Genomic DNA, 26,724 nt, shown 5'->3' on the forward strand with positions numbered 1-26,724 from the left:
AGTAACAGGAGGCTGTGCACTGGCCCTAATAACAGTGGGCTGTACACTGGCCCTAGTAACGGGTGGGCTGTACACTGGCCCTAGTAACAGTGGGCTGTACACTGGCCCTAGTAACGGGTGGGCTGTACACTGGCCCTAGTAACGGGTGGGCTGTACACTGGCCCTAGTAATGGTGGGCTGTACACTGGCCCTAGTAATGGTGGGCTGTACACTGGCCCTAGTAACGGGTGGGCTGTACACTGGCCCTAGTAACGGTGGGCTGTACACTGGCCCTAGTAACGGTGGGCTGTACACTGGCCCTAGTAACGCTGGGCTGTGCACTGGCCCTAGTAACAGGAGTCTGTACACTGGCCCTAGTAACGGGAGGCTGTACACTGGCCCTAGTAACGGTGGGCTGTACACTGGCCCTAGTAACGGTGGGCTGTACACTGGCCCTGGTAACGCTGGGCTGTACACTGGCCCTAGTAACGGGTGGACAGTACACTGGCCCTGGTAACGGTGGGCTGTACACTGGCCCTAGTAACGGGAGGCTGTACACTGGCCCTAGTAACGGGTGGGCTGTGCACTGACCCAATAACAGTGGGCTGTACACTGGCCCTAGTAATGGTGTGCTGTACACTGGCCCTAGTAATGGGTGGGCTGTACGCTGGCCCTAGTAACGGGTGGGCTGTACACTGACCCTAGTAACGGTGTGCTGTGCACTGGCCCTAGTAACGGGTGGGCTGTACAGCAGCACTAACTCTCCGAACACCATGGAGCCAAGGGACTAGGTGGAAGAGTAAGAGCTGATAGAGAGTGAAAGGTCCAGGCAATGGGGAACAAAATGGATAAACCAAAGGGAAAGGGTTGAAGGGATAACCTGGGCTCCACATATTTTGGCATATCCTTCGTTAAAGGATTAGTCCTTGCATTCTGTTATCGTGATGAGACACACAAAGCACTCACCTGTTCCGGGAGAGCTCGGCCGTCCTCAGTCATACCCCCAGATGGCGGGTGGTTTACAACAGGCCGCAATGCAGGGCTATGGGGAGAGGGCAGGGCAGTGCGACTCATGAGATACCTCCTTCACAGAGCCAGTACAGGCAGGACAGGCTGGGTGACCTCCTCCTGTGCTCTATGAATCTAGAAGACGATGGGTCCTTGCCAGAGAGCTGCTTTCCGAATGTCTCCTTACTGTCAGCTAGATACTGGGAAGAAAACGGAGAGATAATGGTCAAATTCAAATCTGGCACTTCTCATTTCTGGCGTGTGATTTTGTGGATTTACACTTTTGAAAGTGATCCATTTGCTTGAATTGATCATGGTGATTGCTGGCCTTCACTTCTGGTGGTAGCTTCAGTATATTTAAGGTGAAGCACTATTCGCTTCAACTAAAGGTTTGGGGAAATTCTGGAGTGTATTTGAAGAAGTTTGGAAGATTAAAGAAAGGTGAGAGAGGATTCCAGAATGGAAAGTTACAAGATTTAAGTGAGGCTGTGTATTTAATGTGTCAGCCATAGCTCAGTGGGCAGCACTCTCGCCTCTGAGTCAGAAGCTTGTGGGTTCGAGTCCCACTCCAGAGGCTGACACTCCAGTGCAGTGCTGAGGGAGTGCTGCACTGTCAGAGGTGCCGTCTTTTGGATGAGATGTTAAACCGAGGCCCCGTCTGCTCTCTCAGGTGGCCCATGGCACTATTTGGAAGAAGAGATGGGGAGTTGGATCTTGCTGTGCGCTAATTGGCTGCCGCGTTTCCCACATTACAAAAGTGACTACACTCCAAAAGTACTTCATTGGCTGTAAAGCACTTTGAGACGTCCTGAGAACACACATAGAAATACGTAAAAGTTACAACATGGAAACAGGCCATTCGGCCCATCCAGTCCATATCAAACTTTTTTCAGATAATCACTCCTGTGAAGCACCTTGGGATGTTTTACTACAGCAAAGTCGCTATATAAATGCAAGTTGTTGTTGTTGTGTCGGTGTTTACCCCCCACGTGACCAAATAGTCCTGATCACATTAACCCGGCCTGTCCCCATATCTCTGAAACCCCTTTTCCTGAATCCACCTCTCCAATCCAACCTTCAATGTTGACACAGTTTCTGCCTCAGTCCCTGACCCAGGAAGTGAATTCCACAGCCTCACGACTCTCTGTGTGGAGAGGTTTCTCCTGCTCACTGTTCTAAATCTCTTACATTTAATCTTGTATCTCTGGCCCCTCGTTCTAGACCCTCAACTACTGGAACAGGCTGTTTCCATCGAGCCTGGCCCATCCTTTCATACATAGAAACACAGAAGATAGGAGCAGGAGTAGGCCATTCGGCCCCTCGAGCCTGCTCCGCCATTTAATGCGATCATGGCTGATCATCCAAATTCAGTACCCTGTCCCTGCTTTCTCCCCATACCCCTTGATCCCTTTAGCCTTAAGAAATATATCCAACTCTTTCTTGAATATATTTAATGTATTGGCCTCAACTGCCTTCTGTGGTAGAGAATTCCACAGGTTCACCACTCTCTGGGTGAAGAAATTCCTCCTCATTTCTGTCCTAAATGGCTTACCCCTTATCCTTAGACTGTGAGCCCTGGTTCTGGACTCCCCGACCATCAGGAACATCCTTCCTGCATCTAGTCTGTCCAGTCCTGTCAGAATTTTATAAGTTTCAATGAGATCCCCTCTCATTCTTCTAAACTCCAGCGAGTACAAGCCCAATCGACCCAATCTCTCCTCATACGTCATTCCTGCCATCCCTGGTATCAGTCTGGTGAATCTTTGCTGCACTCCCTCCATGGCAAGAACATCCTTCCTCAGATAAGGCGACCAAAACTGCACACAATACTCAAGGTGTGGTCTCACCAAGGCCCTGTGCAACTGCAGCAAGACATCCTTGTTCCTGTACTCGAACCCTCTTGCTACGAAGGCCAACATACCATTTGCCTTCTTAACCGCCTGCGTCACCTGCATCCTTACCTTCAGCGACTGGTGCACAAGGACACCCAGGTCTCGTTGCACTTCCCCTTCTCCCAATCTATTGCCAGTCAGATAATAATCTGCCTTCCTGTTTTTGCCACCAAAGTGGATAACCTCACATTTATCCACGTTATATTGCATCTGCCCAATCGCCAAAACTGTCCAAATCATACTGGAGTTTCTCGGCACCTTTAAACACCTCTATCATATCGCCCTGTAATCTGTGTTGTTCTAATGAAAAAAGACAACTTTTCAAGTCTTTCTTTGTCATTTTATTTCTTCACACCAGGTAGCATCCGTGTGAATCTGTGTCGTACTTAGGCTTAGAGGGTGCAGAATTCTTAAAGTGCATCCAGGAGAGCTTTTTGAGCCAACATGTAGAAAGTCCTACAAGAGAGGGGGCGATACTGGACCTAATTCTGGGGAATGTAGCCGGGCAAGTGGTGGAAGTGTCAGTAGGAGAGCACTTTGGCGACAGTGACCATAATTCGGTGAAATTTAAGGTGGTCATGGAAAAAGACAAAGACGGCCCGGAAATAAGGGTTCTAAATTGGGGGAAGGCCGATTTTAATATGATAAGGCAGGATCTGGCCAAAGTGGACTGGGAGCAGCTACTTATAGGAAAATCCACATCAAAACAGTGGGAGACTTTCAGAAGGGAAATAGAGAGAGTACAACGCCAACATGTTCCTGTAAAGGTCAAGGGTGGGACCAACAAGCAAAGGGAACCTTGGATGACAAGGGATATACAAAAATGCATTAGGGAAAAAAGGGGGGCTTTTGGCCATTACAAAAGACTAAAGACGGAGGAAGCCCTAGAGGAGTATAAAAAGTGCAGGGGCATACTCAAAAAAGAAATTAGGAGGGCGAGGAGGGGCCATGAAATAACACTGGCGAGCAAAATAAAGGAAAATCCTAAGATGTTTTATAAGTATATTAAGGGCAAGAGGATAACCAGGGAAAGGGTAGGGCCCATTAGGGACCAAAGTGGCAATCTGTGTGTAGAACCAGATGATGTAGGCGGGGTTTTAAATGAATTTTTTGCATCTGTGTTCACTATGGAGAAAGACGATGCAGACATAGAAATCGGGCAAGGGGATTGTGACATACTTGAACATATTAGCATCGAGAGGGAGGAGGTGCTAGCGGTTTTAGCAGGCCAAAAAGTGGATAAATCCCCAGGCCCGGACGAGATGTATCCCAGGCTGCTGTGGGAGGCAAAGGAGGAGATTGCAGGGGCTCTGACACAAATTTTCAGAACCTCTCTGGCCACAGGGGATGTACCAGAGGACTGGAGAACAGCTAATGTAGTACCATTATACAAGAAGGGTAGCAGGGATAAACCAGGGAATTACAGGCCAGTGAGCCTAACATCTGTGGTAGGGAAATTATTGGAAAAAATTCTGAGGGACAAAATTAGTCTCCACTTGGAGAGGCAAGGATTAATCGGGAATAGTCAGCATGGCTTTGTCAAGGGTAAATCATGCCTGACAAATCTGATTGAATTTTTCGAGGGGGTGACTAGGGAGGTGGATGAGGGAAATGCTGTGGATGTGGTTTACATGGACTTCAGTAAAGCTTTTGACAAAGTCCCGCATAGGAGACTGGTCAAGAAGGTAAGAGCCCATGGGATCCAGGGTGCCTTGGCGCATTGGATCCTAAACTGGCTGAGTGGCAGGAGGCAGAGGGTGATGGTCGAAGGTTGCTTTTGTGACTGGAAGCCTGTGTCCAGTGGGGTACCTCAGGGATCGGTGCTGGGTCCCTTGTTGTTTGTGATCTACATAAATGATTTGGATGAGAATGTAAAAGGGATGATCAGTAAGTTTGCAGATGACACGAAAATTGGTGGGGTGGTAAATTGCAAGGAGGAAAGCCTCAGGCTACAGGACGATATAGACGGGTTGGTCAGATGGGCGGAAAAGTGGCAAATGGAATTTAACCCTGAAAAGTGCGAGGTGATGCATTTTGGACGGACAAATAAGGCAAGGGAATACACAATGAGTGGTAGGACCCTAGGAAGTACAGAGGGTCAGAGGGACCTCGGTGTACATGTACATAGATCTCTGAAGGCAGCGGAACAAGTAGATAAGGTGGTTAAAAAGGCATATGGGATACTTGCCTTCATTAGCTGAGGCATAGAATATAAGAGCAGGGAGGTTATGATGGAGCTGTACAAAACGCTGGTGAGGCCACAGCTGGAGTACTGTGTGCAGTTCTGGTCGCCTCACTATAGGAAGGATGTGATTGCTTTGGAGAGGGTGCAGAGAAGATTCACCAGGATGTTACCTGGGATGGAGCGCCTCAGCTATGAAGAAAGACTAAACAGGCTGGGGTTGTTTTCCTTGGAGCAAAGAAGGCTGAGGGGGGACCTGATTGAGGTGTACAAAATGATGAGGGGCATAGATAGGGTAGACAAAGAGGAACTTTTCCCCTTAGTAGGGGGGTCAATAACAAGGGGGCATAGATTCAGGGTAAGGGGCAGGAGATTTAGAGGGGATTTGAGGAGGAACTTTTTCACCCAGTGGGTGGTTGGAATGTGGAACTCAATGCCTAAAAGGGTGGTAGAGACAGGAACCCTCACAACATTCAAGAAGCATTTGGATGAGCACTTGAAATGCCATTGCATACAAGGCTATGGACCAAATGCTGGAAAATGGGATTAGACTGGACAGGGATGGATGGGCGGCGCAGACACGATGGGCCGAAGGGCCTCTTTCTGTGCTGTAAAACTCTATGGGCTAGATTTTCAGTTGCTTGCGCCAGCAGTTAGCGCCTTAAGAGAAGTGATTTTCGGGCGCTATTCGTGTAGCGCCCGGGCGCAGCGCAGTTTGCGCCCCGCCCCAAATTAAGTTGCCCGTTAGCGCCGGCGCAAAGTTTAGCGGCCGCCCGGATGCGCGCGCAGAAAATGACGTCACATCCTCGTGCAACGCCCTTTGGCCGCCCCGAATCCAAACTTCAGTCGGACCGCCCCATTCTGCGGCTGGCGTCCAGAGCGTTTGTAAAATGGAACGCAACACACCCTGGGGAGCGCAAATTAAAGGGCACTCCTCCTGCACTATAAACGGCAGTCTGCAAGGAAGGATCCAGTGTGTTGTTGTGGACGGTGTATCATCATCATCATCATCCTCCTCCTCCTCCTCCTCCTCCTCCTCCTCCAAAAACACATGCACCCTTCCCCTTTAAGAGCTGACTGGCACCAGAGTGTCTGCCGTGTGCTGCGCCCGAGCTCGGGCGTTGCGCTCTGCACCGCCGGCTTAGCGCCTAAAGATAATAGTGGAACGCCTCTTTTAGCGCTCCACCAACCTCTTAGGGCGAAGCCACTGAATTTCCGTCAACGGGGCGCTACTTTGGGGCGGGCGCTAAGGTTAGCGCCCCAAAACTGTCTATACTGAAAATCTAGCCCTATGACTCTATGACTCTCTCTAAACCCTCAATGTCCTCGCCACAGTGCGGAGCGCAGTACTGCACCAGTGTCTAACGGAGCTTTATTAAGGTTCTACACCGGCTCCTCATAACCTCCTGGCCGGGAAAGTCGATAAGGCCCGAAAACAGGCGGGGGCACTGCGGGGCGAGGTTTGCTCGCGCCTGTTTAGAATGTGTAGGCAGCATGTTAATTTGGTGCATCTGCTAATTTGAATGATTTTAGCGCTGTGCGCTCAGACGGAGGCCCAATGTCGCATCGCTGTAGCAACGCTGCATTCTCTTAAAGCAAGGCTGTCAGTTTTGAAAGCAGTCTCGAGCCCTTAAAGGTGAACTGCCTGCTGCTAACAAAAAATTAAAATCATTCCAAACTAGGCAGTCTGCAGCTCTTAAAGCTGTGGGACACCACTGCCCACTTCCAACCACTCTAAAAGGCACTATATAAGTTCTTTATTTTATTTTGATCCAAGTTAAAAGTAATGACAGCAAGGTGTGACATGACAGCTGGGCAGCTTAGCTAGGGAGCTGTGCTCGAGTGAGTGTACAGTAAATCGTCTTCTATTTAAAGGTCCATGTTTGGAGAGATGAACCTTTTCCACACCATTTACTATCTTTACAAAATCATTTCTCAGAAGCCTCCTTTCCAGAATGAGGAGGCCAGCTGTCTCAAAATTCAGTCCCCGTGACCCTGGGGACCAGCCTCGTGACTACTCTCTGCACTGGCTCCAGTGCCTGACCCTGGGGACCAGGCTCGTGACTCCTCTCTACACTGGCTCCAGTGCCTGACCCTGGGGACCAGGCTCGTGACTCCTCTCTGCACTGGCTCCAGTGCCTGACCCAGTGCCTGACCCTGAGGACCAGCCTCGTGACTCCTCTCTGCACTGGCTCCAGTGCCTGACCCTGGGGACCAGGCTCGTGACTCCTCTCTGCACTGGCTCCAGTCCCTGACCCTGGGGACCAGCCTCGTGACTCCTCTCTGCACTGGCTCCAGTGCCTGACCCTGAGGACCAGCCTCGTGACTCCTCTCTGCACTGGCTCCAGTCCCTGACCCTGAGGACCAGCCTCGTGACTCCTCTCTACACTGGCTCCAGTCCCTGACCCTGGGGACCAGCCTCGTGACTCCTCTCTGCACTGGCTCCAGTGCCCTGGCCCTGGGGACCAGCCTCGTGACTCCTCTCTGCACTGGCTCCAGTGCCCTGGCCCTGGGGACCAGCCTCGTGACTCCTCTCTGCACTGGCTCCAGTGCCTGACCCTGGGGACCAGCCTCGTGACTCCTCTCTGCACTGGCTCCAGTGCCTGACCCTGGGGACCAGCCTCGTGACTCCTCTCTGCACTGGCTCCAGTGCCCTGGCCCTGGGGACCAGCCTCGTGACTCCTCTCTGCACTGGCTCCAGTCCCTGACCCTGGAGACCAGCCTCGTGACTCAGCCCCTCATCGCAGAGGCCACGATGCCAGCTTTTACCTCTCTCCTGAATGCTCAGACTCCAGCCACATGCACCTTGGCTACAATCTCAATTCCTGCTTTGACAGGACCGAGCCATCATTAGGGGTTTCAATAATGTATTAAAAGGAACAGTAGGACCAGGAGGAGGCCATTCGGCCTCTCAGGCCTGCTCCGCCATTCTATTAAATCACGGCTGATCTGCACCAAAGCTCCATTTACCCGCCTTTAATCCATATCTCCTGACACCCTTACCCAACATAAATCTATCAGCCTCAGTCTTGAAAGCTCCAATTGAGCACAGCCTTTTGGGTAGCGAGTTCCAGATTGCTACTGCCCTTAAAGTGAAAAGGTTCATCCTGATTTCCCTCCTGAAAGGCCTAGCTCTAACTACAGGATGATTTGGACAGGTTGGGTGATTGGGCAAAGGCATGGCAGATGCAGTATAACATGGATAAATGTGAGGTTATCCACTTTGGTGGCAAAAACAGGAAGGCAGATTGTTATCTGAACGGCAATAGATTGGGAGAAGGGGAAGTGCAACGAGACCTGGGTGTCCTTGTGCACCAGTCGCTGAAGGTAAGCATGCAGGTGCAGCAGGCGGTTAAGAAGGCAAATGGTATGTTGGCCTTCGTAGCAAGAGGGTTCGAGTACAGGAACAAGGATGTTTTGCTGCAGTTGTACAGGGCCTTGGTGAGACCGCACCTTGAGTATTGTGTGCAGTTTTGGTCGCCTTACCTGAGGAAGGACGTTCTTGCCATGGAGGGAGTGCAGCGAAGATTCACCAGGCTGATACCTGGGATGGCAGGAATGACGTATGAGGAGAGATTGTGTCGATTGGGCTTCTACTCACTGGAGTTTAGAAGAATGAGAGGGGATCTCATTGAAACTTATAAAATTCTGACAGGACTAGACAGACTAGATGCAGGGAGGATGTTCCCGATGATCGGGGAGTCCAGAACCAGGGGTCACAGTCTAAGGCTAAGGGGTAGGCCATTTAGGACAGAGATGAGGAGGAATTTCTTCACCCAGAGAGTGGTGAACCTGTGGAATTCTCTACCACAGAAGGCAGTAGAGGCCAATTCATTAAATATATTCAAGAAGGAGTTGGATATATTTCTTAAGGCTAAAGGGATCAAGGGATATGGGGAGAAGGCAGGGACAGGGTACTGAGTTTGGATGATCAGCCATGATCGCATTGAATGGCGGAGCAGGCTCGAGGGGCCGAATGGCCTACTCCTGCTCCAATCTTCTATGTTTCTATGTCTATGTTTACGATTTGCTAAGCACTTTCATGAAGGTGAGGCTCCTTTAACTAGACAGGTCAAACCGTGAGGTCACGGGGCCAAGCCTCCCCCTCACACTGTGCATCACACTGAGATCAGACATCACAATCGGTTTGTAAACTGAGTCAATCTGAGGCGGGAGGCTACATAACCAGTTGAAGTGAAGGAAGGGGAGCTGCACTGACTGTGACTAACTGGCTGATCTATCTCGGAGTGAATGTGGTCGGGTAGAAGGTCTGAACAGGTTTACTTAGTGAAGGGAGCGTGAACAATGGAAACATCATAAAGCAGCAGATTAGACAGAAGGCTGTGGACATTGAAAGGTTTGTCTCAACATGTTTATCCTGTATCATTATCTGTGAAAGTCATAATGAGCAATGTGAGCAGTTTAACAGACCCAGTAATATTGATGCACAGGCGGGTGGAATAATCCATTTTATAGTCATTAATAATAGATCTTCCATGGCGTTGCTCACAGATAGACTTCGGTCTGGAGCCTGGTTACTGATGGTTACTGGGACCCACTCTGAGGACCTTCACTGTTGTCCCTCACTGACCGGCTGCCCCTGGCCCTTGAGTTTGGTGCTCACTCCCTGTTCTGTAAATGTTGCTGTAAACTGCCTAACATCATTGGTAGCTCTCCCATGGCATTGCTCTGGCTAGTCAGAGAGTCAGCATGGATTTGTGAAAGGCAGGTCTGACTAAACTAGTAAACATTTTGAGGAGGTCACTAACACGATGGACAGGGTCTATGGATGTCGTCTATATGGACATCCAGAGGGCATTTGATGAGGTTCCACACAGGTGATTATTAGCACAAATGAGAGTGCATTGAGTTGGATGTAACCTTGTGGAGATAGGAGACGGAGTGTAGGGATAATGGGTACGTACTCCAACTGGCAGGGTGTGAGCAGTGGTCCCCCAGGGGTCTGCACTGGGGCCCCATCTTTTCATTGTTTATAAATGATTTGGATGAAGGAATAGAGAGCTGTATGTCTAAGTTTGCTTGTGAGAACTAGTTAGGTGGCTCAGTAAGTAGTGTGTGTTGTGTCGGTACCTTTCTACCTAGACACAATTTAGGACTCAGAACTCAGAGATTCAAACATGAAGTGCTTTATTGGAAGGAAAGGAAGTTCTGGCAAGTTCCAAACAAAGAGAGCTAAACTTAACAGAGAACACCCAACCATTTATCTCCTGTGACAGCGCCACCACAGGTGGGAGGAGAGCACACAATAGAACACACAATACATAACATTTCACAGAAATCACAGAAATCACAGAAACCCCACAGTGCAGATAGAGGCCATTTCGGCCCATCGAGCCTGCACCGACACATATCCCACCCAATCCCCGTAACCCCTACACCAACACATATCCCACCCTATCCTTGTAACCCCACGTATTTAATCCCCCTAACACTAAGGGTCAATTTATCATAGCCAATCAACCTAACCTGCACATCTTTGGACTGTGGGAGGAAACCGGAGCACCCGGAGAAAACCCACGCAAACACGGGGAGAATGTGCAAACTCCACACAGACAGTCGCCCGAGGCTGGATTCGAACCCGGGTCTCTGGCGCTGTGAGGCAACAGTGCTAACCACTATGCCACTGTGCTGCCCCCACTATGTCACCGTCCTCCCCTCTTAAATGAAAGGGCCACATTATTCCTCAACAGGTAAGTTACTTTCAATGCACTCAACAAACCTAGGGTAGAGGTAGACTGCCTCAAACCCTGACTTTACCCTGGGGTTTATTCTGCCCCAGTCTTGTGGGTAAGTCACTAAGCCTACAGATCCAAGCGTCTTGGAGGCCGCCGCTCTCTGACAGGATACCGGCGGTCATCGCTGGCTTCCACAGCAGTAGGCATTGACACAGGCCTGGATGGAGAAGGTGCCTGTGTCAGTCGAAAGTCAGGAGTTTGCACAGGTGGAACAGTCTCTATGACTTCCTGTGTTGGAGAAGAGCACTGTGGCAAAGGATGGTGGTTTGCGGTATCATCCGGAAACAGTTCAGGCCAACCAGCCGTTGGAGCCTCTGTGGCTGTCTCTGCTCCTAGCAACAGTTGATCTGTGTGTCTTCTCCAGACGACGTCCTCAGCAGTCTCAACTGTGTAAGACACAGGGCCCGTCTGCGCGATCACCGTAGCAGGAACCCATTTTGGTCCAGTGTTGTAGTTTCGAGCTAGGACGTGCTCTCCCGGATGAAACCGTCTCTCCTTGGCTCTTTTCTCTCTCTTTTCAACTTGAGCTTGTTGTTGACGATGGACAACCTGCTCTGCCCTTGGAGGTTTGAGTAAGTCAAAACTTGTCCGCAACTGCCTCTTCATCATGAGCGAAGTGGGGGAAGTTTTGGTTGTGGCATGCGGCTCGTTCCTGTAGGACAACAGGAAGCTGTTCAGACGTTGGTGGATTGAGCCCTGACCTTGCGATGCCTTCAAGGCGTGCTTCAAAGTTTGCACGAACCTTTCTGCCTGGCCGTTAGTAGAGGGATGATAGGGCGCAGACCTGATGTGTTGGACACCATTCACATGCAGGAAGGTTGCAAACTCCTGTGATACAAATTGTGGACCGTTGTCACTTACGAGTTGTTCCGGTGAGCCATAACGGCTGAACATCTCACCAAGTTTCTCAATTGTTTTCTCTGCTGTGGTAGACCTCATCACAGCGACCTCCGGCCACTTGCTACGAGCGTCTACAACCACCATAAACATCTTCTCTTCGAAAGGACCGGCGAAGTCCACATGTACTCACTGCCACACTTCTGCAGGCCAATCCCAGGGGTGTAGGGTTGCCAGCTGTGGAACATTCCGGACCCTTTGACATGGGGAACATGTTTTGGCTTTCTCCTCAATATTCCCATCGAGACCTGGCCACCAGAAGTATCTTCTTGCCATTTCCTTCATCCGAACCATCCCACTGTGGCCTGTATGAAGTTGTTGCAGTATAGGTTCCCTCAGAGGTGGCGGAATGATGACACGGCGTCCCCAAAGAAGACAACCTGCCTGGATGGAGAGCTCATTTCTTTTTGAAACGTAAGGTTTCAAAATAGGAGAATCTCCTATAGCTCTCCCTCGAATGACATCGCCATTACCTCAGACAGGACTGGATCGTTGCGGGTGTACCTTCGCACCTGAACTGCAGTGACAGGTGCTCCCTCCACTTGTCTAAAGTAGAAGATGTCTATCTGATGAGGCTCTGGGGGAGTAACAGGCAAGGGCAGCCTCGAGAGACCGTCTGCGTTGCCGTGCAAGTCTGATTTGCGATATTTGATGTCGTATGTGTGTTCTGTCAACAGTAAAGCCCACCTTTGCATCCTGCTTGCAGCGAGAGATGGAATTCCAGTGTGGGGCCCGAAGATTGAAGTCAATGGACGGTGGTCCGTCAGGAGTGTGAACCTTCTCCCAAACAGGTACTGATGAAATTTTCGAATTCCAAAAACGATTCCCAAGGCCTCGCGCTCAATCTGTGCATAGTTACTCTCGGCCTTGTTCAAGGTGCGTGATGCGAAGGCGATAGGTTTCTCTTCACCAGAAGAGGCATGATGTGGGATATGACTGCTCCCACACCATATGGTGATGCATCACATGCTAGCTGCATGGGTAGCTTTGGGTCGAAGTGTGTCAGGACCTCCGATTTCAGCAATCCTTTCTTTGCTTGGGCGAAAGCTTTGTTGCACAGTTCAGTCCATTTCCATGTTTTGCCTTGACATAGCAACTGATGTAACGGCTTCAGCAATGTTGCTAAGTCTGGAATAAACTTCCCATAGTAGTTAAGTCGCCCCAGAAATGAACGTAACTGGCTCACATTCTGGGGTGCTGGGGCCTCCACGATCGCCTTGACCTTTGACGGCGCCTTATGCAGGCCAGTAGCGTCAATCACATGCCCCAGGTACTCAACTGAAGACTGAAAGAATTCACATTTGTCTTTACGAACTCTGAGTCCGTACTCTTTCAGTCGTTGTAGTGTCGCATCCAAGTTCAGAAGATGATCCTCCTCATTTGTCCCAGTGACAAGGATGTCGTCCAGGTAGCACTGGACTCCTGGCAGTCCACTCAAAATCTGATCCATTGCCCTTTGGAATAGAGCAGGAGCCGACGTAATTCCAAACGGAAGGCGGCAGTACCTGTATAGCCCCTTGTGTGTCACAACTGTCAGCAGCTCCTTTGATTTGTCATCGACATGCATTTGTAGATAAGCCTGGCATAAGTCTATTTTGCTGAACTTTTGTCCTCCGGCCAGGCCCGTAAAAAGATCATCAATGAGGGGAAGAGGGTACTGTTCCACAGACAGCACCGGGTTAATAGTCACTTTAAAATCCCCGCAGATTCGAACACATCCATCCTTTTTCAGGACAGGAACAATGGGTGTGGCCCATTTGCTCACGCTCACAGGCTCCAGGACTCCATTCTCGACTAAGGCCTCCAAGTTAGCCTTAACTTTTGGCCTAATTGCATAGGGTACAGGTCGGGCTTTGTGAAACTTCGGCTTGCTGTCAGGTTTAATGTCCAGTCTCACGCTGATCTTTTTCATGCTCCCAAGTTCCCCATTGAAGAGTTCTGCATGTTTGTTTAACACTGCAGTCAGACCTGACTCCCCTTTTGACATCATGCGGACTGCAGGCCAGTCCAGCGTGATTTTCTCTAGCCACACACGTCCCAGTAGCGATGGGTAATTTCCCTTTACCACGTATAGTGGCAGTTTTGCAGTCTGTCTGTTCAATTTAACTGTCACCTCAATGACGCCTCTCATGGCCACAGGTTCGCCGGTATACATCTTTGTCACAATGTTTGTTGGCTGAAGGGTAAGATGCTTTAGCATTTTGTTGTAGACAGTGTCTGAAACAAGGGACACAGCCGCGCCTGTGTCCACCTCCATCCGCACTGATTGTCCCTCCACCAGTGGTGACACCCAGTAGCCATTTGAATCACCTGCAACCGTCAGTATGTGCACCTCTTCCTCCTCAAAGGTGTCGCTCCCCTCTGTTTTGCTTGTTCCATCATACTGCACTGAATGAACACTCTTTTTCCTCTCTTGTCCAAATACAGACATTTTGCTTCCATGCTTCCCAGCTCTGTCTGTTCTTTTTTTACCTCTACAGGCGCGTTCAATGTGACCCTTTTTGCCACAATTTCGGCATTCCAGCTCCGTACACCAGCAGTCATTAGCGTGATGGCCCGTTTTCCCACAACGGTAACATGTGCCGTTCCGCGCACCTTTAGGCTCAGACGACACCTTGTGAACTCTCCCTGTTGAACTCAACTGGTGAGCCTCCTTTTCCGCCATCTCCATGGAGACACTAACTTCAATGGCCTTTTCAAGAGTAAGGTTGTCCTCAGTAAGAAGGCGCTTCTGTGTGGCTGCATTTTGCAGACCACACACGAGTCTGTCTCTAATGGTGTCCTTCAGCACTTCCTTGAACTCGCAGTGTTCTGATAACCTTTTTAAAGCAGCAATAAACATCGTCACTGATTTCCCCTCCTCTTGATTCCGTTTGTGAAATCTAAATCTCTCAGCAATAACCAGAGGTTTTGGTGAAAAATGTGCTCCAAGAATTTCCACTAGTTGCTTATATGTTTTAGTTCCTGGCTTATCTGGCTGCACGAGGCTGCGAAGTAAATTGAATGTCTTCGGCCCGATTACACTCAAAAAGGTAGGCGCGACCTTTTCATTTGCCACCGCATTCGCCAATACAAAATAGTCAAAACGTTCCGTATATGCGTTCCATTGCTCCACATTTTCATAAAAATCACCGATGTTTCCTAATATAGTAGCCATCTCACATTTCAAATTAAAATTTCTGTTCACTCACTGCACCCGTAACGTGCACAGATTCATCCGCTCCTCGTTGCCACTTGTTGTGTTGGTACCTTTCTACCTAGACACAATTTAGGACTCAGAACTCAGAGATTCAAACATGAAGTGCTTTATTGGAAGGAAAGGAAGTTCTGGCAAGTTCCGAACAAAGAGAGCTAAACTTAACAGAGAACACCCAACCATTTATCTCCTGTGACAGCGCCACCACAGGTGGGAGGAGAACACACAATAGAACACACAATACATAACAGTGTGGATGGGAGCAGAGAGTTTCAAAGGGACATTGATAGATTCAGTGAGCGGACAAAACTGGCAGATGGAATTCAATGTGGGAAAGTGTGAGCTCATCCACTTTCAACCTAAAAAAGTTAAATCAGACAATTTTCTAAATGGAGTAAAGCTAGGAACTGTGGAGGAGCAGAGCTGTTGGGGACCGGAATACAAAGGGGTGAAGTGATGTTCCAGCTGTTCAGAGCTCTGGTCAGACCCCATCTGGACACTGGGTTCAGTTCTGGGCCCCGGACCTCAGGAAGGATCTATTGGCCTTGGAGAGGGACCAGCCCAGATTCACCAGAATGATACTGGGACTAAAAGGGTTAAATTAGGAGGACAGATTGCACAGACATTCTGACCACATGCTTCTGACCGTGTGATGCCCGATCACATGACATCTGATCACATGACTTCTACAAATGTTACTGCATTTATCCTCATAAAGGTTGGGTCTGCTGTAGTTGAGTATTTTTGCTCGAGTTTTCACGTCAGGAGCTGTTGTGCGACAAATTCCAAGATTCAGTAGATCGCCCGTGAGCAGTTGAAGAGGGGAGACCGAGGGTTGGGGGAGGGGGGAGACCGAGGGCGGGGGAGAGGGGAGACCGAGGGCGTGGGAGAGGGGAGACCGAGGGCGTGGGAGAGGGGAGACCGAGGGCGGGGGAGAGGGGAGACCGAGGGCGGGGGAGAGGGGAGACCGAGGGCGTGGGAGAGGGGAGACCGAGGGCGGGGGAGAGGGGAGACCGAGGGCGGGGGAGAGGGGAGACCGAGGGCGGGGGAGAGGGGAGACCGAGGGCGGGGGAGAGGGGAGACCGAGGGCGGGGGAGAGGGGAGACCGAGGGCGGGTGAGAGGGGAGACCGAGGGGGGGGGGAGAGGGGAGACTGAGGGGGGGGGGGGAGGGCGGGGGAGGGGAGACCGAGGGGGGGGGGAGAGGGGAGACCGAGGGCGGGGGAGAGGGGAGACCGAGGGCGGGGGAGGAGGGGAGACCGAGGGCGGGGGAGGAGGGGAGACCGAGGGCGGGGGAGGAGGGGAGACCGAGGGCAGGGGAGGAGGGGAGACCGAGGGCGGGGGAGAGGGGAGACCGAGGGCGGGGAGAGGGGAGACCGAGGGGGGGGGGGAGAGGGGAGACCGAGGGCTGGGAAGAGGGGAGACCGAGGGCGTGGGAGAGGGGAGACTGAGGGCTGGGGAGAGGGGAGACCGAGGGGGGGAGAGGGGAGACCGAGGGCGGGGGAGAGGGGAGACCGAGGGAGGGGGAGAGGGGAGACCGAGGGCGGGGAGAGGGGAGACCGAGGGGGGGGGGAGAGGGGAGACCGAGGGCTGGGAAGAGGGGAGACCGAGGGCGGGGGAGGAGGGGAGACCGAGGGGGGGGGGAGAGGGGAGACCGAGGGCTGGGAAGAGGGGAGACCGAGGGCGTGGGAGAGGGGAGACTGAGGGCAGGGGAGAGGGGAGACCGAGGGCAGGGAGAGGGGAGACCGAGGGCGGGGGAGGGGAGACCGAGGGCAGGGGAGGAGGGGAGACCGAGGGGGGGGGGAGAGGGGAGACCGAGGGCTGGGAAGAGGGGAGACCGAGGGCGTGGGAGAGGGGAGACTGAGGGCAGGGGAGAGGGGAGACCGAGGGCAGGGAGAGGGGAGACCGAGGGCGGGGGAGGGGAGACCGAGGGCAGGGGAGGAGGGGAGACCGAGGGCGGGGGAGGAGGGGAGACCGAGGGCGGGGGAGGAGGGGAGACCGAGGGCGGGGGAGGAGGGGAGACCGAGGGCGGGGGAGGAGGGGAGACCGAGGGCGGGGGAGGAGGGGAGACCGAGGGCGGGGGAGGAGGGGAGACCGAGGGCGGGGGAGGAGGGGAGACCGACGGCGGGAGGAGAGGGGAGACCGAGGGCGGGAGGAGAGGGGAGACCGAGGGCGGGAGGAGAGGAGAGACCGAGGGGGGGGTAGAGGGGAGACCGAGGGCGGGGGAGAGGGGAGACCGAGGGCGGGGGGAGTCCGAGGGCGGGGGAGGGGGGAGACTGAGGGCGGGGGAGGGGGGGAGAACGAGGGCTGGAGGAGAGGGGACCAAGGGCGGGGAGGGGGGAGTCCGAGGGCGGGGGGAGACTGAGGGCGGGGGAGGGGGGGAGACCGAGGGCTGGAGGAGAGGGGACCAAGGGCGGGGAGGGGGGAGTCCGAGGGCGGGGGAGGGGGGAGACTGAGGGCGGGGGGCGCTGTTGATGGACCTGTGGGAGAGTAAGGAGATGAGTTAGAAGTGTCATATGAAGAATGGATACAGATACCATTATGCACATGATGACCATTCAGTGGCTGCTGACATCAGTCCCCATATGAGTGACTGATGTATGCCATGTATCGGGAGTGGTAGTGTAGTGGTAATGTCACTGGGCGAGTAAACCCGAGGCCTGGACTCATGATCTTGAGACGTGAGTTCAAATCCCACCACGGTGGCTGGGGAATTTAAATTCAGTTAATTAAATAATTACTAGTATCAGTAAGGGTAACCATGAAACTATCGGATTGTCGTACAAACCCATTTGGTTCACTAATGTCTTCGGCAACGGCTACGGACACAATAACGGCACACCCAGCCCAGTCCACCCTGTAACGTCCTCCTCACCAACATCTGGGGACTTGTGCCAAAATTGGGAAAGCTGTCCCACAGACTAGTCAAACAACAGCCTGACATAGTCATACTCACAGAATCATACCTTTCAGCCAATGTCCCAGACTCCTCCATCACCATCCCTGGGTATGTCCTGTCCCACCGGCAGGACAGACCCACCAAGGGTGGCGGCACAGTGGTATACAGTCGGGAAGGAGTGGCCCTGGGAGTCCTCAACATTGACTCTAGACCTCATGAAGTCTCAGGGCTTCAGGTCAAGCATGGGCAAAGGAAACCTCCTGCTGATTACCACCTACTGCCCTCCCTCAGCTGATGAATCAGTACTCCTCACTGTTGAACACCACTTGGAAGAAGCACTGAGAGTAGCGAGGGCACAGAATGTACTCTGGGTGGGGGACTTCAATGTCCATCACCAAGAGTGGCTCGGTAGCACCACTACTGACCGAGCTGGCTGAGTCCTAAAGGACATAGCTGTCAGACTGGGCCTGCGACAGGTGATGAGAGAACCAACATGAGGGAAAAACCTACTTGATCTCGTCCTCACCAATCTACCTGTCGCAGATGTATCTGTCCATGACAGCATTGGTAGCAGTGACCACCGCACAGTCATTGTGGAGATGAAGTCCCGTCTTCACACTGAGGATATCCTCCATCGTGCTGTGTGGCACTATCACCGTGCTAAATGGAATAGATTCAGAACAGATCTAGCAGCTCAAAACTGGGCATCCATGAGGCGCTGTGGGCCATCAGCAGCAGCAGAATTGTATTCCACCACAATCTGTAACCTCATAGCCTGGCATATCCCTCACTCTACCATTGCCAGGGCCCAACCCTGGTTCAATGAGGAGTATAGAAGAGCATGCCAGGAGCAGCACCAGGTGTACCTAAAAATGAGGTGCCAACCTGAGGAAGCTGCAACACAGGACTACATGCATGCTACAAAGCAGATGCAGCATGCTATAGACAGAGCTAAGCGATCCCACAATCAACAGATCAGATCAAAGCTCTGCAGTCCTGCCACATCCAATCGTGAATGGTGGTGGACCATTAAACAACTAACGGGAGGAGGAGGCTCCATGAATATCCCCATCCTCAATGATGGTGGAGCCCAGCACGTGAGTGCAAAAGACAAGGCTGAAGCGTTTGCAACCAACTTCAGCCAGAAGTGCCAAGTGGATGATCCCTATCAGCCTACTACCTGAGGTCCCCACCATCACAGGAGCAAGTCTTCAGCCAATTCGTTTCACTCCACGTGATATCAAGAAACGGCTGAGCTCACTGGATACAGCAAAGGCCATGGGCCCCGACAACATCCCGGCTATTGTGCTCGCAGAACTAGCCGCGCCTCTAGCCAAGCTGTTCCAGTACAGCTACAACACTGGCATCTACCCGACAGTGTAGAAAACTGCCCAGGTATGTCCTGTCCACAAAAAGCAGGACAAATCCAACCCGGCCAAATACCGCCCCATCCAGTCTACTCTCAATCATCAGCATGGTGATGGAAGGTGTCATCGACAGTGCTATCAAGCGGCACTTACTCACCAATAACCTGCTCACTGATGCCCAGTTTGGGTTCCGCCAAGACCATTCGGCTCCCGACCTCATTACAGCCTTGGTCCAAACATGGACAAAGGAGCTGAATTCCAGAGGTGAGGTGAGAGTGACTGTCCTTGACATCAAGGCAGCATTTGACCAAGTCTGGCATCAAGGAGCCCTAGTAAAACTGATGTCAATGGGAATCGGGGGAAAAACGCTCCACTGGCTGGAGTCATACCTAGCACAAAAGAAGATGGTTGTGGTGGTTGAAGGTCAATCATCACAGCCCCAGGATGATGCTGCAGGAGTTCCTCAGGGCAGTGTCCTAGGCCCAACCATCTTCAGCTGCTTCATCAATGACCTTCCCTCCAACATAAGGTCAGAAATGGGGATGTTCGCTGATGACTGCACAGTGTTCAGCGCCATTCAAAACTCCACAGATAATGAAGCAGTCTGTGCCCGCATGCAGCACGACTTCGACGACATTCAGGTTTGGGCTGATAAGTGGCAGGTAACACTCGCACCACAGAAGTGCCAGGCAATGACTATCTCCAACAAGCGAGAGTCTAACCACCTCCCTTTGACATTCAATGGCATTACCATCGCCAAAACCCCCACCATCAACATCCTGGGTGTCACCATTGACCAGAAACTTAATTGGACCAGCCACATAAATACTGTGGCAACAAGAGCAGGTCAGAGGCTGGGTATTCTGCGGCGAGTGTCTCACCTCCTGACTCCCCAAAGCCTTTCCGCCATCTACAAGGCACAAGTAAGGAGTGTGATGGAATACTCTCCACTTGCCTGGATGAGTGAAGCTCCAACACTCAAGAAGCTCGGCACCATCCAGGACAAAGCAGCCCACTTGATCGGCACCCCATCCACCACCTTAAACATTCACTCCCTCCACCACCGGCGCACCGTGGCTGCAGTGTGTACCATCTACAAGATGCACTGCAGCAACTCACCAAGGCTTCTTCGACAGCACCTCCCAAACCCGCGACCTCTTCCACCGAGAAGGACAAGGGCAGCAGGCGCTGGGGAACACCACCACCTCCAAGTTCCTCTCCAAGTCACACAACATCCTGACTTTGACCCAGCGACGATGAAGGATCGGTGATATATTTCCAAGTCAGGATGGTGTGTGACCCTCATCCATGCCTTTGTTACCTCTAGGCTTGACTATTCCAACGCACTCCTGGCTGGCCTCCCACATTCCACCCTACGTAAACTTGAGGTCATCCAAAACTCGGCTGCCCGTGTCCTAACTCGCACCAAGTCCCGTTCGCCCATCACCCCTGTGCTCGCTGACCTACATTGGCTCCCGGTTAAGCAGCGCCTCGATTTCAAAATTCTCATCCTTGTTTTCAAATCCCTCCATGGCCTCGCCCCTCCCTATCTCTGTAATCTCCTCCAGCCCCACAGCCCCCGAGATATCTGCACTCCTCTAATTCTGCCCTCTTGATTATCCCTGATTATAATCGCTCCACCATTGGTGGCCGTGCCCTCTGTTGCCTCGGCCCAAAGCTCTGGAATTCCCTGCCTAAACCTCTCTGCCTCGCTACCTCTCTTTCCTCCTTTAAGACACTCCTTAAAACTTACCTCTTTGACCAAGCTTTTGGTCACCTGCCCTAATTTCTCCTTATGTGGATCGGTGTCAAATTTTTTGTCTTAAAATACTGCTGCGAAGCGTTTTGGGATGTTTTACTACGTTAAAGGCGCTATATAAATACAGGTTGTTGTTGTTGTGCCAAAAATTACAAGGAAATGACAGGCCTCTAAAGAGAAACTATGGTGAAGGAAGGTGGGGCTGTTTCCTTGCAGATGCATTCAGCAGATTGATTTCTTAAAGGGCTGTGTTACAGTAAACATTTCAGCTGTGGATTTAGTGGGGGTGATGTGTCCTCATACCAAGTTAGATAACTCCAGGAAAGCAGTCAGGCCAGTTTATCTGCGCTCCCCCAACTCTGGCCTCTTGCATCCCTGATTATAATCGCTCCACCATTGGTGGCCGTGCCTTATGCTGTCTAGGCCTTAAGCTCTGGAATTCCCTCCCTAAACCTCTCCGCCACACTTTCCTCCTCTAAGACGCTCCTTAAAACCTACCCCTTTGACCAAGCTTTTGGTCACCGTTCCTAATATCGCGTTATGTGGCTCGATGTCAATTTTACGCTCCTGTGCAGCGCCTTAGGGTGCTGTATAAATGCAAGTTGTTGTTGCTGTTAATGCATTTCATTCCCATCCCAGATATCTGGCTTACGGGTCAACCCACCATTGTCTTATTCTGTGCTCCTCCCAGTCAAGGGATAAAAATAATTTCAATAGATTCCAAAAATGAGCGAAGTCAAATCAGACCAGAATTAACAACACAAATCAGTGTCAGAGTAAGGGCCTAATTGTTAAGTATGTGTATTGTATTGAACAATTAACACAAAGACTTAAACGTATAACTCAAACAGGCCTTTACTGGTTGGAGGTAGGGACTGCACATAGGTCTTTACTTCATGCCCACAGGCGGGAACTGAGGGGGATCAGTACCCACAGTACTATTTATACCCCTATGGCCAGGAGTGGTACTGCGTATCACTACGCCCAACAAGTAGTGCAGTCCTGTCCATAGGTTCAAAGTAGCACACATATTACATACACAACATTCCTCCCTTCCTAGCTTTACAGTCATCTCCCCATTTAACATAACGTAATAACATATATACATATATAACTTCAGGTTTACATAACAGAATAACATAGATACATAGATAACTTCATGTCAAAAACAGATCACAGATTCAGTCTCTGCGGAAAACAGTTCACAGATTCAATCTCTGTGGTGTAGTCGGTTCACGTTGCTAGAGTGACTCATTCAATAGTCCTTCCATGGATTTAACAGTTTGAACTTCCGAACTGAATTGGCTCCGTTCGGAGGGACCACGTGTGTGATCTGGTAGAGGTGATAATGGTTCAGATGGGTCATCTTCTGTTTTTACTTTTCCTTTTCTGCTTCTTGGAGACTCTCTGGGCTCCATTGTCAGCTGCCACAGCTGCCAGCTGCATGCGCAGTTCCTCCTTCTCTTCCTCCTGTTTCCGTCGTAGAGCCAGCTTCTCCCGATGTTCCGTAGACTTTTGGTGCTCCTCCATGATTTCTGCACTTTGGGAGTCGAAGTTACAAGCTGGGCAGGACAGGACATCGTAATATTCGGTGTCGTCCTGAGCTAGACCAGTGAGAGGGTCGTCTATTTCCTCCATACCTAGCTGGACGTTAGCCAGCTCTTGTTCCAAATCCAGACATCTTTCCTGAAGAGACTTCTTCATGTGTACCTCTGCATCCAGCTTTTTCTGGGCTTTCAGCAAGTCGTTTACTAGTGACCTCATTTGTGATTTTAATACTTCAACTTCCTTTGGAGATTGATTGATCGGACTATGCAATCCCTCTACCGGAGCAGCTGTTTCAGCGGTCTGTTGTTCTACGTTGACGTGAGTCAGCGTACTTTTGGCATCCAAGGGCTGCTCTGTTGCAGTCATCTCAGTCTGTGTTGCCACCTCAGCTCTTCCAATAACCTTTGAGAGCTCCGAACCCCTTTCGTTTGAATATTGAAGTTCATGTTCAAGTTTTTCCCATTTCAGAGTCCTGTCCTTCAGCATATGCAGGAGTTGGCTGACCGTTAACTCCTCTGACATCAGACGTTTTGTGTGCTCCTGCTCCATTTTCTCCATCAGCTGCTTCTGTTGTCTTTCCAGATTCTCCAACTCTATATCAAAGAACTCTTTCGTTGCATTCAACTCTTGCTCAAAACGGCGAAGCATTTGTTCTAATTGCTGTTGTAGTTTGAAATGGAGTTGAGTTCGAGCCCGGTGTCCCTCAGAAATGGGCACATCAGTAGACTTGCCAGACTCAGAATCCACAGTTAAACTATGTTGTTGTTGCTCAGTGGAATTCTGTGCTGAAACTTTGTCTTTTGCACCTGAGTTGGGCTTACCATCATCCGTTCCAGAGTCTGGGCCGACTATCTTCACCGAGTTCTCACTCGTTATTGTTTGTAGGAAATGCCAGTCCATATTCATTTTCCTAATCCACTCCCGTCCTAGTAGTGGAGGACCTCCTTCAGATATCACATATAAGTCCATTATTTGACTGTCTTCGCCCTTGTGGGCCACTGCAACCTCTATTTTCCCGATGGGGTACACTCTTTGCCCCGTGTATGTTTTCAATATAATCCCCGTATCCTGTAGGGGAATATGTTGGAATAACTTTCCGTAATCTTTCTTATTTATGACCGTCAATGCCGATCCAGTGTCCAATTCCAGTTTTACTTGGACTCCTTCTATCTGAAGAGTGACCCAAATTGTCTGGAGGTCTGCACCCTTACCAGCGTTGAGTACTCTTAAGCTAGCCAGTTCATTACAGCTTAAGCTAGCCAGTTCATTACTGCTAGCGTCTGAATCGGACTCCTGTTCGGTCACCTTGTGTACCTTTGCGTATTTTCCTTGCGGTGACTTCTTGTTGCTGGTCTTCTTCCCTGACCTGCATACTCTAGCTATATGTCCAAGCCTACCACAAGTTCTACATTCTTGGTTTTTAAACCAACACTGGTTCTGATCATGCGTTGTCTTTCCACAACGATAACATTTGCCAGAACTCACACCCAATTTGTGTGCACTGAGCTCCGGTGACCGTAGCTGCATTACTGCCGTGCCTCTCGCTGCGGCTTCGTGTGCTGCTGCCATAGTGACCGCCTTCTCAAGCGTCAGCTCATTCTCCTCGAGCAGTCGCTTTTGTGTATCCTGTTTAAATAAACCACACACAAATTTGTCTCGTAGTGCATCTGTCAATCCCGTTCCAAACTGGCAATATTTCGCTAATTTACGCAATTCCAGCAAATATTCAGCATTGCTTTCATGCTGTAGCTGCCTTCTGTCGTAAAATTTAAATCGTTCCGCTAGCATCAGCGGCGTGGGGTTTAGATGATCTTTCAGGACAGTAACAATCTCATCGAACGTCTTATCCGCCGGTTCATCTGGTGATAACAGGTGTTTCAATTGCCCGTACGTCTTCGCACCCATTAAATTTAATAATGTTAGAGCTTTATCTTGGTCACGAATTTTATTGGCCTTACAATAATTTTTTACTCTTTCAACATATATGGCCCAATCTTCGAGGTCACTATCAAAGGTGCTAATATTCCCGTGTTTAGGCATTGTAGATTTGCAATTTCTCAGATTTTATTTTCTTTACTTGTTATCAAAGATGGCGGCTTCCCGCTCTTGCCGTCGTCCTCCGCCCACAAAATGGCGGTTTTCCCGCGCTTGGCGGTCTTCACCCGTCCCCCGACGCCGTCTCCCTTCAGCCCTCGAGTGCGGCCCTTATCTTCGCCGCGATCGATAGCCCGCGCTGTGCACCGCGACTCTCGCACCTTGAGCTTCTGCAGCCGCCGCGCCTTTCAGTCCGAGTGCGGCTCTTATCTTTGGTCCCGATCGCTGGCCCGGCTGCGCCCCTCACTTCAAAGCGGCCCGGCCCTTATCTGCCGATCGCTATCGCCCTACCTCTCTCTCTTCCCCAGTCCTGTCTTTACTCCGGTTCACAAGCTGATGGAGGCTTCAGGGTCCTAATGCCTGTCTCTTCCAGTCGCTGGAAGCTGTCAGGATTTCTGCTGCCCTTCAGTTTTGAGTGGGGTGTTGAGGATTGAAACCTCTCTTCAACGTCCTGTCTTTGGACGAAGCCGCCTGGAATAACTGCCGCAGGGTAAGAGCCTGATTCGTCGCCAGTGTTAAGTATGTGTATTGTATTGAACAATTAACACAAAGACTTAAACGTATAACTCAAACAGGCCTTTACTGGTTGGAGGTAGGGACTGCACATAGGTCTTTACTTCATGCCCACAGGCGGGAACTGAGGGGGATCAGTACCCACAGTACTATTTATACCCCTATGGCCAGGAGTGGTACTGCGTATCACTACGCCCAACAAGTAGTGCAGTCCTGTCCATAGGTTCAAAGTAGCACACATATTACATACACAACACTAATCACAACGTTAACAATTAGGAGCGGGTTCATTGATTCTGATGATTGAAGCTCAGAGAGTGCCCGGAGTGAACCTCAGCCTCTTCCTCCATTGGTTCTGCTTCCTCTACAGGCACCACTGGCAGAAGTGCAGAAGTCCCACCTCTGGAACGGGGAGTGGGGGAGCGGTGGGACGGGGTGTATTCGGCAGCTGCTCCACCGAGCCAAGACTGAAATATTCTTATAAAGGGGGAGGAGGCAATTTGGGGGCAACTGTGGGTGGGCAGATATTTGTGGAACCAGGGGGGACCACTCACCCTTCTGCTGGCCCCACAAAAATCACTGGCACAGCTTTTATTTTGGGGTGGGGAAGGTGGACGGACTTTTACAAGCAGCCCTTTAAGGACCGCTGGTCCCACTGTTCAAAGCTGAGTTCCACGGGGCAGAGCGCACACTGCACGCAACAGAACACCAACATTGCGTCAGGGACCTACAAACGGCGTAGGACCTCGATTTAAATATTCGAATAAGGATCCCCGCCTGTTTCGGGTGGGAGCACCGGCCCCCATTCCGAGGCCTGGTTGAAAATTAAGTCAGGCCCACCTCCTGCGACGTGAGAGCAGTAGGTTTTTAAAAACATTGGGGGCAGAAATTCGGTATCGCCCCATTTGGGGCGCAATTATCGGCCCGGCACAAAGATTAGCTCCTGGCGCTAATTATCGCCTCTGACTGCAAACTTGGCTTTTATCGCCCCTGGAGCTGATTGGAGCGCTAAATCAGGTGCTACACACCTCTCTTAAGGCGCAAAGGCCGAGGAGCGAGGCGCTACCTCAGAGCGCGGGTGAAGCGCAGGTGATGTCAGTTAGTGATGGAACACAGACACACTGGCGCCGGACAGCTCTTAAAGGGGAGGGTCTGTAGTGATCAATAACATGTCATTCTATAGTGGACACTAGGTGGAGCCGTAGAGCTGTATATAGCTGTATGTATATAAGACTACACTACCCAGCTGTATGTATATAAGACTACACTACCCAGCTGTATGTATATTAAGACTACATTACCCATGAGGCACTAGGCTACCCACAAGGCAGCAGTCAAGATGGAAGCCTCTACAGATACAGTACCTAGTCCACATGTGCTCAATAAAGTAACTAGCAAAAGCTAGCTGTGTTCATAATAAGAATGTCTATTTATTAATGAGCATAACATGGTCGATCTTGCTCTCCATCCACACCCTGCTCATTGCAGCCTTGAATCTCGGCCTGGACAGACCTGTGCCTAAATTTTCCAGCCAAGGACTATGGAAAGGGTGAGAGAACGAGCTCAGCGCTTCAGTGACCGGGCCTTGGAGGCTCTGGTTGGCGCGGTGGAGCACAGAAGATCTACACTCTACCCT

At 51.0% G+C, this 26,724-nt stretch overlaps 1 protein-coding gene and 1 long non-coding RNA gene across 2 annotated transcripts in view; one reads left to right on the plus strand and one right to left on the minus strand.

Moving 5' to 3' along the window:
- Positions 1-26,724, plus strand: part of ppil3 (peptidylprolyl isomerase (cyclophilin)-like 3) — a 145,441-nt gene that overhangs the window by 57,843 nt on the left and 60,874 nt on the right. The window lies entirely within an intron of this gene.
- Positions 1-26,724, minus strand: part of LOC147101944 (uncharacterized) — a 395,113-nt gene that overhangs the window by 56,366 nt on the left and 312,023 nt on the right. Inside the window, exon 2 of the long non-coding RNA XR_015073398.1 lies at positions 946-1,187. This is a non-coding gene — a long non-coding RNA (uncharacterized LOC147101944). The remainder of the gene's footprint in view (positions 1-945; positions 1,188-26,724) is intronic.

This window comes from Somniosus microcephalus, chromosome 23 (assembly GCF_052327205.1).
Source record: "Somniosus microcephalus isolate GS21.2 chromosome 23, FLI_Smic_1.0, whole genome shotgun sequence".
NCBI lineage: Eukaryota > Metazoa > Chordata > Chondrichthyes > Squaliformes > Somniosidae > Somniosus > Somniosus microcephalus.